Source organism: Lontra canadensis, unplaced genomic scaffold, assembly GCF_010015895.1.
Source record: "Lontra canadensis isolate GAN:19392208 unplaced genomic scaffold, GSC_riverotter_1.0 scaffold24, whole genome shotgun sequence".
Taxonomy (NCBI): Eukaryota; Metazoa; Chordata; class Mammalia; order Carnivora; family Mustelidae; genus Lontra; species Lontra canadensis.
Genome location: NW_022631018.1, coordinates 14,799,621 through 14,816,255, shown reverse-complemented (window position 1 = coordinate 14,816,255; position 16,635 = coordinate 14,799,621). Strand labels below are relative to the sequence as shown.

General features: G+C 38.7%; 1 protein-coding gene across 4 annotated transcripts in view; it reads right to left on the bottom strand.

Annotated features, from left to right (window-relative positions):
* The window catches only part of AKT3 (AKT serine/threonine kinase 3), a 295,963-nt gene that overhangs the window by 100,923 nt on the left and 178,405 nt on the right, over positions 1–16,635 (bottom strand). The gene's annotated exons all lie outside the window — the stretch shown is intronic.

Sequence of the window (16,635 nt, the reverse complement as noted above, 5' to 3'; positions counted from 1 at the left end):
AATGCTCCGATAGCAACGTGAAGACGTTAGAAACACACAAAAGGGGAGGAAACATGACATCTTAAAGGTACACCATAACTTTCCAGTAACTGACATCAAAGAAATGGACTTGAGAGTTATCTGACCAAGAATTCAAAATAAAGAAGTTCGACAAGCTTCAAGGAAACACAGAGAAATAATTCAATGAAGTCAGAAAGACAATACATGAACAAAAGTGGAAGTTCAACAAAGATATAGAAGTCATATAAAAGAACGAAACAGAAATTCTCGAGCTGAAGAATACAAGGAATAAAATGAAAAAATGCAATAGAGAGTTTCAAATCAGGCTCAGTCAAGCAGAAGAAAGGATGTACAAACTTGAAGACTCTTAACATTACCCAGGTAGCAGAGAGGGGAAAAAAAGAATGAAAAAGAGTGAAGAAATCTATGTGGATTATGAGATATTGCCGAGTGAAACAATACTCACATGTGGGAGTCCCAGCAGAAGAGAGAAAGGAAAGGACAGAAAACTTATTTAAAGAAATAACAGTTGAAAATGTCCCCAAATCTGGGGAGAGATACGGCCACTCAGGTACACAAAACTCAAAGATACCCAAGGAGATTCTACCTATAGAGATCTTTATTAAGATACATTTTAATCAAACTCTCAAAAATCAAAGACTAAGAGAATTTTGAAAGCAGCAAGAAAAAAAATATCCACCAAGGGAGCCCCAGTAAGGTTGTTTGTGAATTTCTCAGCAGAAACTTTGCAGGCCAGGAGAGAGTAGGAGGATATATTCAAAGTGATGAAAGAAAAACAAAAACAAAACCAAAAACTGCCAACCAGGAATATTTTGCCCAGCAAAGTGGTCCTTCAAAAATGAAGGAGGGATAAAGACTTTCCCAGAAAAACAAAAACTGAGGGAATTTATCACATCTAGACCTGCCTCACATGAAATGGTAAGTGAAGTTCTTCAAGCTGAAATGAAAGATGCTAATTAGTAACATGAAAACATATAAAAGTATCAAATTCACTGGAAAAATATAAATATATAGTAAAAGTCAAAACACTGTAATGCTGCAAAAGTAGTGTGTAAATCACTCTGACCTCCAGCATACAGGTTTAAAGACAAATGTGTTAAAAATAACTATAGCTAGAATATTTTGCTACAACATAACAAGTAAATTTGGACATCAGTAACATACAAGATTGGGGGAGCAAGTAAATGTGTAGAACTTTTTCAATCAATTGAAGATGTTATCAGCTTGAAACAGACTTATTACAGTAAGGTGTATCATGAACATCACAGTAATCACAAAGCAAAAGATTATAACAGATTCACAAATAAAAAGAAATAAGAATCAAAGTTATACCACTACCAAAAAATCATCAATCTACAAAAAAGCAAGAAAAGTAGAAAAACAAAGGAGCTACAAAAACAAAACAATTAGAAAGTAATAAACAAAATGGTGATGGCAAATCTCTATTAATTTTAATTACTTTAAATGCAAATGGATTACTTTCTCCAATTAAAAGACACAGAGTGGTTAAGTAAATAAAAAAAAAAAAGCAAGATCCAACTATATGCTACTTAAAAGAGACTAGCTTAAGCTTTAACCTCACAGGCTGAAAGTGAAGGGATGAAAAAAATGTTTCAGGTAAAAAAAGCAGGGGTACCTATACTTATCTCAGACAAAACAGACTTTAAGTCAAAAGCTATAATGAGAAACTAAGAAGGTCACTATATAATGCTATGAGGGTCTGCTCACCAAGAGGCTATAACAATAGTAAATATATATAATTATTAACAAATCTGAAGACTGAAACAGACAGCAATACAATAGTAGTAGGGAACTCAAATAACCCCTTTCAACAATGGATAGATCATCCTGATAGAAAGTCAGTAAGGAAATAATGGACTTGAACTACACATTAGCCAAATGGAGCTAACAAACAGATACAGAACACTCCATCGAACAGCATGATAATACACATTTTTCTCAAGCACACATGGAACATTCTCCCAAATAATATATTAGGTCACAACTCTTAACAAACTTAAGAAGGTTTATCCATATCAAGTATCTTTTCCAACTAATACAGTATGAAATGAAAAATGAATTACAGGAAGAAAGCTGGAAAATTCACAAATATATAGAAATTAAAATACTGCAGAATAAGTAATGCGTCAAAGAAGAAATCAAAAGAAAAAATTTTAAAACTTAAGACAAATAAAATGGAAACACAACATATTGAAATTTACAGAACAGAACACAGCAAAAGGAGTTCAAAGAGAAAAGTTTATAGTCATAAGAGGAAAATTTTTTACATTAAGAATAAAGATCTCAAATAAACAACCTAAATTTACACTTAAGGAACCAAAAAAGGAACACTGTAAGTTAGTAGGAAGAAGGAAATAATTAAGGTTAGAGAAGTGAGTGAAATAGAGACCACACGGTTGGCAAATACACTGCAGTGGGCCATACCAGCATTCCCTAAGGCGATACATGGGAACGGACAGGGACAGAAACTTACTCAGGACTGGGATTTGCATACTCACTGGTAGAAAAAAATTCAAAACACTATAAAGAAGACTAGCACAGAAGATACCATACCAATCTGGACTCCGAGTTACGTGTCATCACACCCAGAAACGTACTTTACAGTCCATAGCAACCAACGACAGGCGAAGAGGTATCACATCAAATGGACAGGGCAGGAAAGAGTCTGATAAAGAATGGGAATGGAAATTGGAACATGTTCTCTAAAATAGGAGAAGATAAAGACACGAAGAGCGCTTCCTGGAGTCCATGCCTTCACGAGTGTGCTCACTTTGAACATGACGAAGGCTGGAGGGAGGGGTCCCCGCTTGACAGAGGCCTCCATTTCTCTGGAGGACGTGGGGAACAGGGGGTAGGAGGGGATGGTGTTAGGACTCTGATATTCATCCCCATGTCACCACAACTTTCTTTCTTCCTACCTGATATGGTGATCCGGGGGCCAGGGCTACCACTATAGTGTGAGAAGCAGGGCTCAGCCCTCAGCAAGAAACTGTAACCAGACCTTTGACTGTTATGCCAGAATTCCTAAGTGCCTGACGGGATGGACTGTGTCTTTACCCTCTCTAAGAAAAGCGGGGTTGACAGTGATGCTGCTGTGCTGCCTAATGGTCAAGAGAGATCACGGGTTCTGTGACTGTGGGCCTCGCCCTCTGAGTGGGGCTGGGCCGAGGGACAGGTGTGTGGTAGACTTCTGGGATCGCAGGCCAGCTGGTTCGGCACATACTAAACCCCAATTGGGAAAGTTCGCACCTCTGGGTACTTGTCTATGCTCGTTTCATGGGACTGCTATGACAAATTATCACAAATGTCGTGGCTTAACCAACAAAAATGTATCCTCTCACAGTGCTGGAGACCGGAAGTCCAAAATCAAGATGGGGAGCTAAGTTCACTTTGGAGGCTCTGGGGGAAGAATCCATTCCATGATGCTTTTCCAGCTTCTGGGAGCTGCTGGTCTTGGAGCTCCAGGATTCCAGTCTCTGCTCACCATGTGGCTCAAACCTCCCTCTGCTTACTTTAATGACAATTGTCACTGGATGTAGGACCCATTCAGATAACTGAGGACCACCTCCTTATTTCCAGATTCTTCATTTATCTGCAAACACCCCTTTTCCAAACAAGGTCACATTAACAGCTTCCAGGAATTAAGATGTGGAAATACTATTTCAGGGTTCAGTATTCAACCCAGTACAGTTCAATCCCTGTTGCCCCAAATTCACTTTTGTCTCACAGGCAAAACACATTCAAATATCCCAACATCTCCAAAAGTCTTGACCAACTTTCAGGCTAAAATCTCATTCAAACAACATTAGCTCTAAAGTCTTGACTCTCATCTCAATGGTGAAGTCATTTATGGGTGAGATGGCAGGGTTAGTCCATCCTGGGGCAAAACTCATCTATATCTGTGGCTCTCTTAAAACAGGAAACGAGATGATCTGCTTCCAAAATACAAAGGTGTGACAGGCATAGGCCAGACACTCCCATTCTGAAAGGGAGACATGAGAAAGGATAAAGGGATCACGCATCTCAAACAAGTTCAGCACCAGAGATTCCATTAGATGCCAAGGTTTGAGAAATCCCCTGTATTTGCGTTTCTGATCTCCAGACCCACGGCGGCCCCTGCGGCCTCTGCCTCTGTGCCCCTCTGTGGCTCTGGGCCTCAGAACCACGTTTCTTGCGGAAGAGTCGCGTGTTTTCAGCTGGAAATGTTCATCAACTGTACCATGTCTTTTATTCTCCCCGGGCTTAGGACATTTTCAGTCCATCCCATCACTGTAATTAAGCCATGTGCTTTGTCTATTGATTAATTCTGAAAAATGACCACCACTGTAGTGTTTGCAGTATTATGAAAGTAAGTAAGTATCATTTAGGGTAAAATCAAACAGCATGGTTAATCAGTGAAAATGGAAAGGTCACTCTTCATCAATAATCCTGAGCCCCTCCAGGGACAATGTTTCACGTGTCTGGGCCAACTTTCTGACACTACACCCACTGCTCATGACGAGTCCATATTTCATTCCATACTTCATGCTGTTTCACATTTGGACTAGGTCTTTCTTGAGCAAAAACAATTTTTTTTCCTTGAAGGTCCTATATCCTTTGTCCTCCTCCTTCTTTACTCTACCATTAGACTCAACCTTAGTCAAACAATCTACTGGGACTGACTGGCTATTTCTACATATGTCATCTTGAGAGTTCTTATCACTCACACAGAGTGTTAATTCTATTGCTTCATGGACTCCATCCTTATTAGATTTCCTTCTACATTTTCCTAAAATAAGTACAACACAATTTTATTTTCATTCCTTTATTTGGAGGTAGTTGTTCCTTGCTTTCTGAAAGCTTTTAAGATGATTTTTTCAGCCTTACAGTTCAAAACTTTCCTGAAGGTATGAAAGGGTATATAGGCTCCATTTTCTTTTCATCTCTCTCTCTCTCTCTTTTTTTTCCAGATTTTATTTTTAAGTAATCTCTACATCCAATGTTGGGCTCAAACTCACAACCCTGAGATCAAGAGTCGAACACTCCACAGACTGAGCCAGCCAGGGGCCCCAGTTTTCTTTTCTTTGGCTCAGTGCCCAGTAGACACTTCGAATCTGAAGACTTCTTCAGCTCTGATAAATTTTATTTTCTTTGATCAGTTCTGATCATTTCTCCCTTAAATTATTATACATGCCTAGTGCCCTGGATTAAGCCTTCCTGTCCTAACTATTCTTCTAGTATTTTCCACTGCTGTATTTTTGGCTCTTCATTCTCAGATAGTCCCCCAAATTTGCTTAAATTCCTTATATTGTTTTATTTTAGCAATCATGCATTAAATTTAGTTACTTTTTTTGTGCTTCATTTCTTTCAGCCTATTTTTTGTTTTGTAATATAACATTTTTTCCTACTTCTCTATAAGTACCAATTAGAGTTTGTGAATGTGTGAATGTATCTTCAGTTCTCTGTTTTGCCTGTTTTCACTAGGATCAACTATTCTTTTGTTCTTCGTTTGCTTTTATTCTGTCTTTAGGTTTTTCTCATCTGCGTGGTGATCCTCAGTACTCTGTTCATATTCCTGAATGACTAACAATGTAGATTAATAGAACACGGGTTCTCTTGTTGAATGGGAAAGCTGAAAATAGATTCCACTATGTGAATTAGGAAACAGGCTGGCACACTGTAAGAGTCTGAGGTAGAACGGAAAAGCAATTTGACCACTCCATTCTGACCCCAGAAATGTCCAAGAAAAGAGGGTGTCAGCTGCCACAACTGGGAACCTAGCCTACCTAGGTCAGACGACTCAGTAACATTGTAAGAAGGGCAGTTCTATTTTTATACTGATGACATAAACACTATAACCAATCCCTCTGTATGGCTGAGGACAGGAGCGGGATTAGGTGGACTCAGCTGATCTAATCAAAGGGAGTTAAAAATGATGTGCAGGTATACCTCATTCTTTTTTTGCTTCGCTTCACTGCACTTTGCAGATAATGCATTTTTTTACAAACTGAAGGCGGCAAACCTTGGAATCAAGCAAGTCTATCCGCACCATTTTTCCAACAGCATTTGCTGCTCACTTTGTGTCTCTGTGTCGCTTTTTGGTAAATTCTGATAGTATTTCAAACTTTTTCATTACAATTAGATTTTTTTATGGTGATCTCTGATGAGTAATCTTTGATGTTATTATTATAATTATTTTGCAGTGCCACGAACCATGACCATGTAAGAAAGCGAAGTTAATCAATGCATGTTGTGTGTTTTCGGAATCCTTTCCTCACTGTCCAGTCTCCAGTCTCCCTCCCTCTCGGCCTCCCTATTCCTTGAGACACACAATACTGAAACTAATATTTAAACCAACTAATAACCCTATAATGGTCTCTAAGTGTCCAAGAGAAGATGTGTAATCTCTCACTTTAAATCAAAATCTACATGTGATTAAGCTGAGTGGAGAAGGCGTGTTGAAGCTGAGATGGGACGGAAGCTAGGCCTCTTGGACCAAGCATGAGCCGAGCTGTGAACACAAAGGGAAAGTTCGTGAAGAAAACAAGTGTGACTCCAGGGAATGCATGAATGATAAGAGAGCAAAACAGCCTTACAGCTCATACGGAGGACATTTCAGTGATCTGGACAGAAGAGCCACCAGCCACGACATTCCCTTAACCCAAAGCCTAACCCAGAGCAAGGCCCTGACTGTCTTCAACTCTGGGAGGTGAGGGAGCCACAGAAGAAAGTTCTGAAGCTGGCAGAGGTTGGTTCACAAGGTTTCAGTAAAGCAGTCGTCTCTAGAACATAAAAGCTCTGATGGAAATGGACAGAGATTAGTGTTGTTTTCACGACCGCTAATACAACATCCATTCTGTAGCCCATAGATCAAGGGGTAATTTTGACATTAGTCAAAAGTACATTTTAGTCAAAAGTCCGTTTCAGGGGGGTGGTCAGGAAGATGGCCGAGCAGGAGGATCCTGAGCTCACCTGGTCCACGGACATAACTCGACAACAGCTACGTTTGTGCAACTAGCTGAAAACCACCTGCAGACCGCTAGGACAGATTTTCCATAGTTAACTGTAGAGAGAAAGCCATCGAAGAGGATAGGGGTGGAGATGCAGTTGGGAACCAAACTCCTGGCAAGACATGGCAAACGGGAGGGCCAGCACGAGGACAGAGAAATGAGGGATGGGACACAGGGTACCTGCACCGGGAAGAGGAATCCCGAGAGCATCTGGCTTGGTGAAAACCAATGGGGTTTCACTTTAGCAGCTTTTAAAGTCAGTGGAGCTGAACTCTAGGTACTTTAAAAATCAGCAGGTGCACCCATCCTTCGAGACCCAGCCTAATAAATAACTCAATGGAGACAGTGCACAGACGCAGCAGTTTGAAAAGCAGCTGGGGCAGACGTGTCGATTTCGTTACTAAGCTCAGAACACGTGCTGGAGGGGCAGGGCTCTTCAGGACGCCTCTCCAAGAACAAAAGTGCTGTGGGCACCATTTCTCTTCCCTCTCCCCCCAGCCGAAATAGCTAGACACTTGGGGGAGCCAGCACGAGCACTCTCTACCTACCTTGCAAGCCACGGTGCCCAGCCTTGGCACTCCTGTGAAGACCAACCCCATTCAACCCTCCAAAGTGACTCCTGCCCTACCCCACCCCACAAGCAGCCCCAACAGGGACCAGAGCCACTCCAAAGATAGTCCTGTCGTAGAAAGAGGGGCGAGACATTCCACACCCTAGTACGCCCACAGTTTGAGCAGCAGAGCTTTCAGCTAGCTGTGCAGAGAGACTAAGTGGGGACACCTGCCCTCACTGCTGACCCCTCCCACTGGTGAGATCCCACTGGCCTCTGGCAGGCACCACAACCACGCAGGGACCAAATCCTGCCCGGAGCTCCTACAACAGGCAAAGCAGGTCACTGCAGCCGACTGGATGGAAGGCAAATACGGTTCAGCCACAATAGTAGGGCACGCACAGCCCACACAGGAGACACCTCTGGAGCACCTTGTTCTAGTGACCAGGGGCATTGTGCTACAGAGCTCCCCAGGATCACTGTTACACACGGCCACTATTTTCAAAACCAGGAGTCGTAGCTGACCTCCCTAATACACAGAAACAAACACAGACAGTTAGACAAAATAAGGAGACAGAGGAGTATGTTCCAAATGAAAGAACAAGACAAAAATCACAACAAAGGGGATAAATAAAATGGATATAAGCAATACACCCGATACAGAATTCAAAGTAGTCATAAAGATATTCACTTGACTTGAGGGAAGAGCAGAGGACCTCAGTGAGAACCTCAACAGAGAGGAAACATAAGAACCAGTCAGAGATGAAAAATTCAATAACTGAAATAAAAAAATACAGTAGAGGGCATCAATAACAGATTAGAAAATGCAGAATAGATCAGCAATCTGGAACATGGTAATGGAAAGCAACAAGCCAAGCAGTAAGGAGAAAAAATAATAATGAAAAATGAGAACCGGCTAAGGGAACTCAGCAACTCCATCACGCATAGTAACATTCACATTATAGGGGTCCCAGAAAGAGAAGAGGGAGAAAAGGGGGCAGAAAACTTATTTGAAGAAATAAGTGCTGAAAAGTTCCCTATTCTGGGGAAGGAAACAGACATTCAGACCTCTAAAGCACAGATAACCTCTAACAAAATCAACCCAAAGAGATCCACACCAGGACACATAGTAATTAAAATGTCAAAAGTAATGACAAAGAGAGAATTTTAAAAGCAGCAAGAAACAGAAAAACAGTTATATACAAGGGAAACCCCATTAGGTTATCAACTGATTATTCACCAGAAACGCTGTAGGCCAGAAGAAAGTGGCATGGTATCTTCAGTGTTCAGAGGTAAAGATCTGCAACCAAAAATACTCTACCCAGCAAGGTTATCATTCAGAATAGAATGAGAAATCAAAGAGTTTCCCAAACAAAAGTTAAAGGAGTTCATCACCACTAAGCAAGTATTACAAGGAATGTTAAAACGAATTGAGTGGAAAGAAAAGGCCATAATCAGGAGTAAGAAAATTATGAAAGGAAAAACATTTCACAGTTACAAGCAAACATATAATAAAAGTAATAGATCAATCACTTAGAAAGCCAGAATGGAGGTTAAAACATAAAAGTAGTAAAATCGATTACATCTAAAAAAAATTATAACCGTCAAGGGATACACAAAATAAACAGAGGTAAAATATAGTATCACATACATGAAACAAGAAAGAGGGATAAAAATTTAGTGCCTTTAAAATGTGTTTGAATTCAACTAACAACTTAATATACACTGCTATAAACAGGTTATGTTATACACAAACCTAATGGTAACCACAAATCAAAAACCTAGAAGATATACACAAACATAAAGACCAAGGAATCCAAGTATAACACTAAAGAAAAACATCAAACCAAAAGGAACAAGATCAAGAGAAAAAGAAAGGAACAGAGAAGAACTACAAAAACAACCAATAACCAAATTTAAGAAATGGTAATACATATATACCAATCGATAATTACTTTAAATGCAAATGGATTAAAGCTCCAAGCAAAAGACATAGCATAAGTGAATGGATAAAGAGCAAGACCCATCTATACACTGCCAGTAAGAAACACACTTCAGACCTAAAGACACATACAGACTGAAAGTAAGGGGCTGAAAAAACATATACCACGCAAATGGAAGTGAAAAGTCAGGTTAGGAATACGTGTATCAGACAAACTAGTCTTTAAAACAGTCTGTAGCAAGAGACCAAAAAGGGCATTACACAATGATAAAAGGATTAATCCAACAAGAGGACATCATAATTATAAAACACAGAAATTTTAAGTGTAAATTACATAAAGCAATTACAGATGTAACGGCAGAAATTGAGAGTAATACAATAGGAGGGGACTTTAACACCCCAGTTACATCAATGGATAGATCATGTAGATAGAAAATCAACTAGGAAACAGTGCCTTTCAATGACACAATAGACCAGACGGACCTAACAGACATATATGAACATTTCAGCCAAAAGCAACAGACTACACATTCTATTCATGTGCACATGGAACATTCTCCAGGGGAGATCACGTTAGGCCACAAAACAATTCTCAATAAACATAAGAAGACAAATCATATCACGCATCTTTTCTGACCACAGTGATATAAAACTAGAAATCAACCACAGGAAAAAATCTGTAAACAACACAAACAGGCAGAGGCTAAACAACATACTACTAAACCATGACTGGGCAAGCCAAGAAATCCAACAGCAACTTAAAAAATACATGGAGACAAATGAAAACACATGGTCCAGAATTTGGGGACATAGCAAAAGCTCTTCTGAGAGGGAATTTTATAATTATACAGGCCAACCGCTAGAAACAAGTCTCGGGACACCTGGGTGACTCAATCAGTTAAACACCTGCTCAGGTCATGATCCCAGGGTTCTGGAACTGAGCCCCGCTTTGGGCTCTCAGTTCAGCGGGAGTCTGCTTCTCTCTCTCTCCTTTTGCCCCTCCCCCCACCCACCCCAGCTGGCTCAACCACATCCATAGGCCAGAAGCTGGTTCTCTGAAAATATCAACAAAAATGACAAATATTTATCTAGATTCATCAGGCTTTGAAGAAATAAAATCAGAAATAAGAGGAAAAATACAATCAATACCACAGAAATACAAAGTATTATAAAAGAACTGCATAAAAAATTATATGCCAACAAACTGGACGACCTAAAACAAATGGACAAATTCCTAGAAACACAATCTTCCAGCTGAATCTGGAAGAAAACAGAGAATCATTACTAGAAATGAAATTGAATCAGTAATCGAAAACTCCCAACAAACAGAAGTCCGGGACTTTGGCTGGATTTCACAGGTGACTTCACAGGTGATTCCTACCAAACGTTTAAGAAGAATTAATACCTATTATTCTAAGCAATTCCAAAAAATAGAAGAGGAAGGAAAACTTCCAAATTCATTCTACAAGGCCAGTATCACCCTGATAACAAAAGCAGATAAAGACAAAAAAAAAATTACAGATAAAGACAGATAAAGAAAAAAAAATTACAGACCAGTATCTCTGAAGAATATGGATGCAAAAATCCTTAACAAAATATCAGCAAACCCTACTGGGTATTTACCCCAAACATATAGATGTAGTGAAAAGAAGGGCCATCTGTACCCCAATGTTCATAGCAGCAATGGCCACAATTACCGAACTGTGGAAAAGAGCCAAGATGCCCTTCAACAGACGAATAGATAAAGAAGATATGGTCCATATATACAATGGAATATTACGCCTCCATCAGAAAGGATGAATACCCAACTTCTGTATCAATATGGACGGGACTGGAGATTATGCTGAGTGAAATAAGTCAAGCAGAGAAAGTCAATTATCATATGGTTTCACTTACTTGTGGAATATAAGGAATAACACGGAGGACATTAGGAGAAGGAAAGGAAAAATGAATTGGGGGAAATCGGAGGCGGAGACGAAGCACGAGAGATTGTGGACTCCAGGAAACAAACTGAGTGTTTTGGAGGGGAGGGGGGCGGGGGGATGGGTGAACGTGGTGGTGGGTATTAAGGAGGGCACGTATTGCATGCAGCACTGGGTGTGGTGCATAAACAAAGAATCTTGAACACCGAAAAAATAAAATATGGTCCATATATACTATGGAGTATGATGCCTCCATCAGAAAGGAGGAATACCCAACTTTTGTATCAACATGGATGGGACTGGAGGAGATTATGCTGAGTGAAATAAGTCAAGCAGAGAGAGTGAATTATCATATGGTTTTGCTTATTTGTGGAGCATAAGGAATAACACGGAGTACATGGGGAGATGAAGAGGAGAAGTGAGTTGGGAGAAATTGGAGAGGGAGAAGAACCATGAGAGACTGTGGACTCTGAGAAACAAACTGAGGGTTTTGGAGGGGATTGGGGGTGGGAGGTTGGGTAAGCCTGGTGGTGGGTATTAAGGAGGGCACGTATTGCATGGAGCACTGGGTGTGATGCATAAACAATGAATTCTGGAACACTGAAATTTAAAAAAAAAAGGTAAAAAAGAACTAAACAAAATAAAATTAAAACAAAAATACCAGCAAACCAAATTCAACAACACATTAAAAAAATCATTCACCACGACCAAGTAAGATTTATTCCAGGGATGCAAGGGTGGTTCGATATTCACAAATCAATTAGTATGATACATCACATTTATAAGAGATAGGATAAAAACTACATGATCATATCAACAAATGCAGAAAAAGCATTTCACAAAATACAACATCCATTCATGACAGAAACTCTCAACAAAATAGGTTTAGAGGGAACATACCTCAACATAATAAAGGCCATATATGAAAAATGGTGAAAGACTGAAAGCCTTTCATCTAAGATCAGGAAAAAGTCAAGGATGTCTGACCCTCACCACTTTTAATCAACATAGTACTGGAAGTCTGGGTGCAGTCATAAAACAAGAAAAGGCATCCAGATTGGTACGAAAGAAGTAAAACTGTCACTATTGGCAGTGACATGGTACTATATATAGAAAACCCTAAAAACTCCACCAAAAAACCATCAGAACTGATAAATTAATTCAGTGAAGTTGCAAGATACAAAATTAATATACAGAAATCTCTTGGATTTCTATACACTAATAAAAAAGTAAAATTAAGAAAACAATCCCATTTACAATTGTACCAAAAAGAATAAAGATATAATTTATAAAATCAATAACTTAAAAGGGTTGAGTAGAGTAGCAAAGCAGCAGAGAAGCAGTTTCTGTATCTTACTGAAGTTAAGGTGGTATAAATTCAAATTAGAGTGTTATAATTTTAGGATGTTAAATGTAATCCCCATGGTAACCACACAGAAAATAGCTATAGAATATATAGAGAAGGAAATGAGAAGGGAATTAAAATGTTTCACTAAAAAAAAAGAGAAAAACAAACTAAACATAAGACAGTAATGCAGATAAGAGACAAAGAAAGTATGAAGTATATTGAAAAAAATAGCAAAGTGACAGAACTATCTCCTTATAAGTGTTTACTTTAACGTAAATGGATTAATCACTCTAATTGGAAGAGACGAGAGGGTCAAATGGATTTAACAACAAAATGATCAAAACATGCATAGTCTACACGAGGCTTACTTGAGAGCCAGCGACACAAATATGTTGAAACTGAAAGTATGGAATATTTCAGCCAAACATAACCAAAAGAGAGCAGGGGTGGCTATTTTATTATCAGACCAAAAAAAAGAAAATTTTTTTTAAAGTTACAAAATACAAACAAAATGACATCATGTATTTATAATAAAAGGCTCAATCCAGCAACAAATAATAATTATAAATGTTTATGTACCTAATAAAAAAACATCAAAATACATGAAGAAAAAATAAGAATTAAAATGAGAAATAGTTCTACACTAATAGTTGGAGACTTCAATAACCTACTCAAAATAATGATATAGAACAGCCAGACAGGAATAAGGAAACAGAGGACTTAACACAATAAGCCAACTAGATCTAACAGACACACAGAGAACATTTTACCCAACAACAGATTACACATTCTTTTCAAGTGCATGTGACAAATTCCCCAGGATATACCATACGTTAGGCCACAAATTAAATCTTAATAGATTTTAAAAGATAAATACTAAGTATCTTCTCTACCAGAAATGAGATGAAGTTTGAAATCTGAAACAGAAAGAAAACTGGAAAACTTAGAGACTTATAGAAATGAAAATAGAGTCTTAATGGATCAAAGTAGAAATCACAAGGGAAATTAAATTTGAAAATACTGAGAGATGAACGAAAAGGAAAATCTAATACACCAAAATTTGTGGGACACATCAAAAGCAGTGCTAAGTGGGAAATTATAGCCTTAGACACTTATATTTAAAAAGATCTCTGGGTGCCTAGGTGATTCAGTCAGTTGGTTAAGTGACCGACTCTTGACTTCATTTCAGGTCATGATCTCAGGGTATTGGGACTGAGCCTTTTGTTGGGCTCACACTGAGAGCGGAGTCTGCTTAAGATTATTTCTCTCCCCTCTGCTCTTCAGCCCCGACTCACACGCGCACTCTCTCTTCTCTCACAAAAAAAATGACGAAAAAGAAGACAACGAAGACAGATATCAAATCCACAGCCCAAGTTTACAGCTTCAGGAAGTAAGAAAAGAATAAACTAAAGCTAAAGCCAGCAGAAGGAAGGAAACAATAATGATCAGAGCACAGATAAAGTAGAGAAAAATCAAGGAAAGTAGAAGTTGATTCTTGGAAAAGATAAAATTGACAAACCTTTAGTTAGACTGAATAGAATAAAGGCAAAAAGAATGAGGGAACTAGAAAATACCATTCGTACAGCACAGTTGTAACGGTTGTAGACAAGATCCACTGATGGAAGTTAAAATGAGTGGGCAAAAGTTAAAAACAAAAACAAAAACCTACCAGCATAGCGTCAGAGCATCACCCTGAGATAGTTATTTATTACAATGGGGAAGACGGTAACTCTACCGCAGAGAAACCTGGTGGACGGTGCTTTAGTCCAGTGATCAGTGTGAACGTCAACAGCAGCAAGGCACGTGGACACCATTTAGTCCCCGGGATGAGGCTCTGTGATGGGCACAGGATTCAAACCCCGGGTCTTGTTAGACTCTAAAACATTATACTGTTCATCACTTTACTATAAACAGACATCTTTTTTCTGGACTTGCTGGTGAAAATATCAAGAATAGTACACCAAGCTGGATATGCGATCACTGGTAAAACATACCCAGTTCTACAGAGTTACTCAGAAAAGTATAATTAATTAGTAAGGGAAGACAGGTTCCAAGGCAGGCTAATGCATAAAAGAAAAAACAGAATAGAAATGCTATTTACTGATGCTTGACACATGGTAGCTGGTAAAAACAATAATAATCATAGCAAATACTTACAGCAATAACATATTTATTTTCATTTACTCTTAATGCAGTTTTATTTACAGCAAATGCTATTACACTTATTCATTTATTTAATCCTAATGACAACTCTATGAGATAGGTACTGTATGATCTCCATTTTGCAAATAAGGAAATTAATGCATAAAAAGTTGAGTAATCAGTTTGGGATCTTAGTAAGAGGCACTATACCACCTCCCAGAAGATATCAGTTTAATGAATAGTGTCAGATACTATGCTAAATACTTTACATATCCCAATCCTCAATATTCCTGTCCAGAAATATGTTTTTTTTTAATTATTTATTTAAATTCAATTTAGGTAACATATGCTGTATTAACAGTTTCAGAGGTAGAATTCAGTGATTCATCAGTTGCATAGAACACCCAGGGCTCACTACTTCAAGTGACTGTTTTTCTTTTAACAAGTGAAATTTTGCAGATGAAGAACGCAAGGCTCTGTTGGGCTGCTCGACAGGCTGCAGGACACTGAGCATGCATGGCCTCCACCTGGTGCCAGTCACCAGCTTCTCCTCCCTGATTCACTGTGATAAGCACATATGCTCCCCCAAACACTGCAAGGGAGCAGCACTCCCCCAAAACTGGTTGTTAAAGGTCATTAGATGGTAAGATGCAAAGCTGGGATGCGAATCCAGGCCTGTGTGACTCCCAGGTCAATATTCTTTGCCATACCAGACACAGACCTGTGTTAAGAGTTGAAAGGAAAACAACTGCACAAGGACGGGGAGAGCACAGCCTCACAGAGTGTGGGAGGGAATACACTCCAGATGAGAAGACTACACAGTAGACCCTCGATCGTGTGTTTGAACTGCGCAGGTCCACTTACAATGGATTTTTTTTTTGATAAATACGGTACAGTCCTAGAAATGTATTTTCTGTTCCTTATGATTTTTTAATTATATTTTCTTTTCTCTAACTTACTTCATTCTAAGAATACGGTATGTAAGACACAGGCCATACAAAGTATGCGTTAACTGACCGTTCATGACATCGCGAAGGCTTTCAGACATAGCAGACTGCAGGAAGTCAAAAATTACATGTGGACTTTCAACTGAGCAGGGAGTCACCCTTAACCCCCATGGTGTTCAAGGGTCAACTGTGGTTTGAAAGTTAAAGTCATCCATACAGTATACCAATAATATTATGTATCATTTGTTGAATTAAATGAAACATAAAGCAAGGACCAATTTGTAAAGTATATCGAATTTGTCTATTGAGGGAATCAGGATTCAGTTGAGAACTCAGAGTGAGAACTGGCATCATTAACATGTTAGTTATCTGTGTATGTCTAAGCTGAACAAAGTTATGGAGCTCCTGAAAGAATTTCAAAGACTATTTCTTTTAGTTTCATGATTCTTGTGTTTTCAAATCTATTAAGGGTGCTTTCCCACTCATCATTACATAAGCTGTATGATTTATGGGTGTAAATCATCTATGCTATTTGAATTATTTTACTTAATAATAAAGAATTCAGAATGTTGGGGGAAAATAGCAAAAAGCAATACTAGTATAATTGTGACATAGGTCACAAAAACAGTCAAAACATTCCCCCAAATACACAAACATGGAATAAATGAATAAATGTTTTTATCTCAAGGGAAAAAAATAGCTTCGGTATACAACATTCAGATAATATTAATAAACTTGTGAAATTTTTTTTTT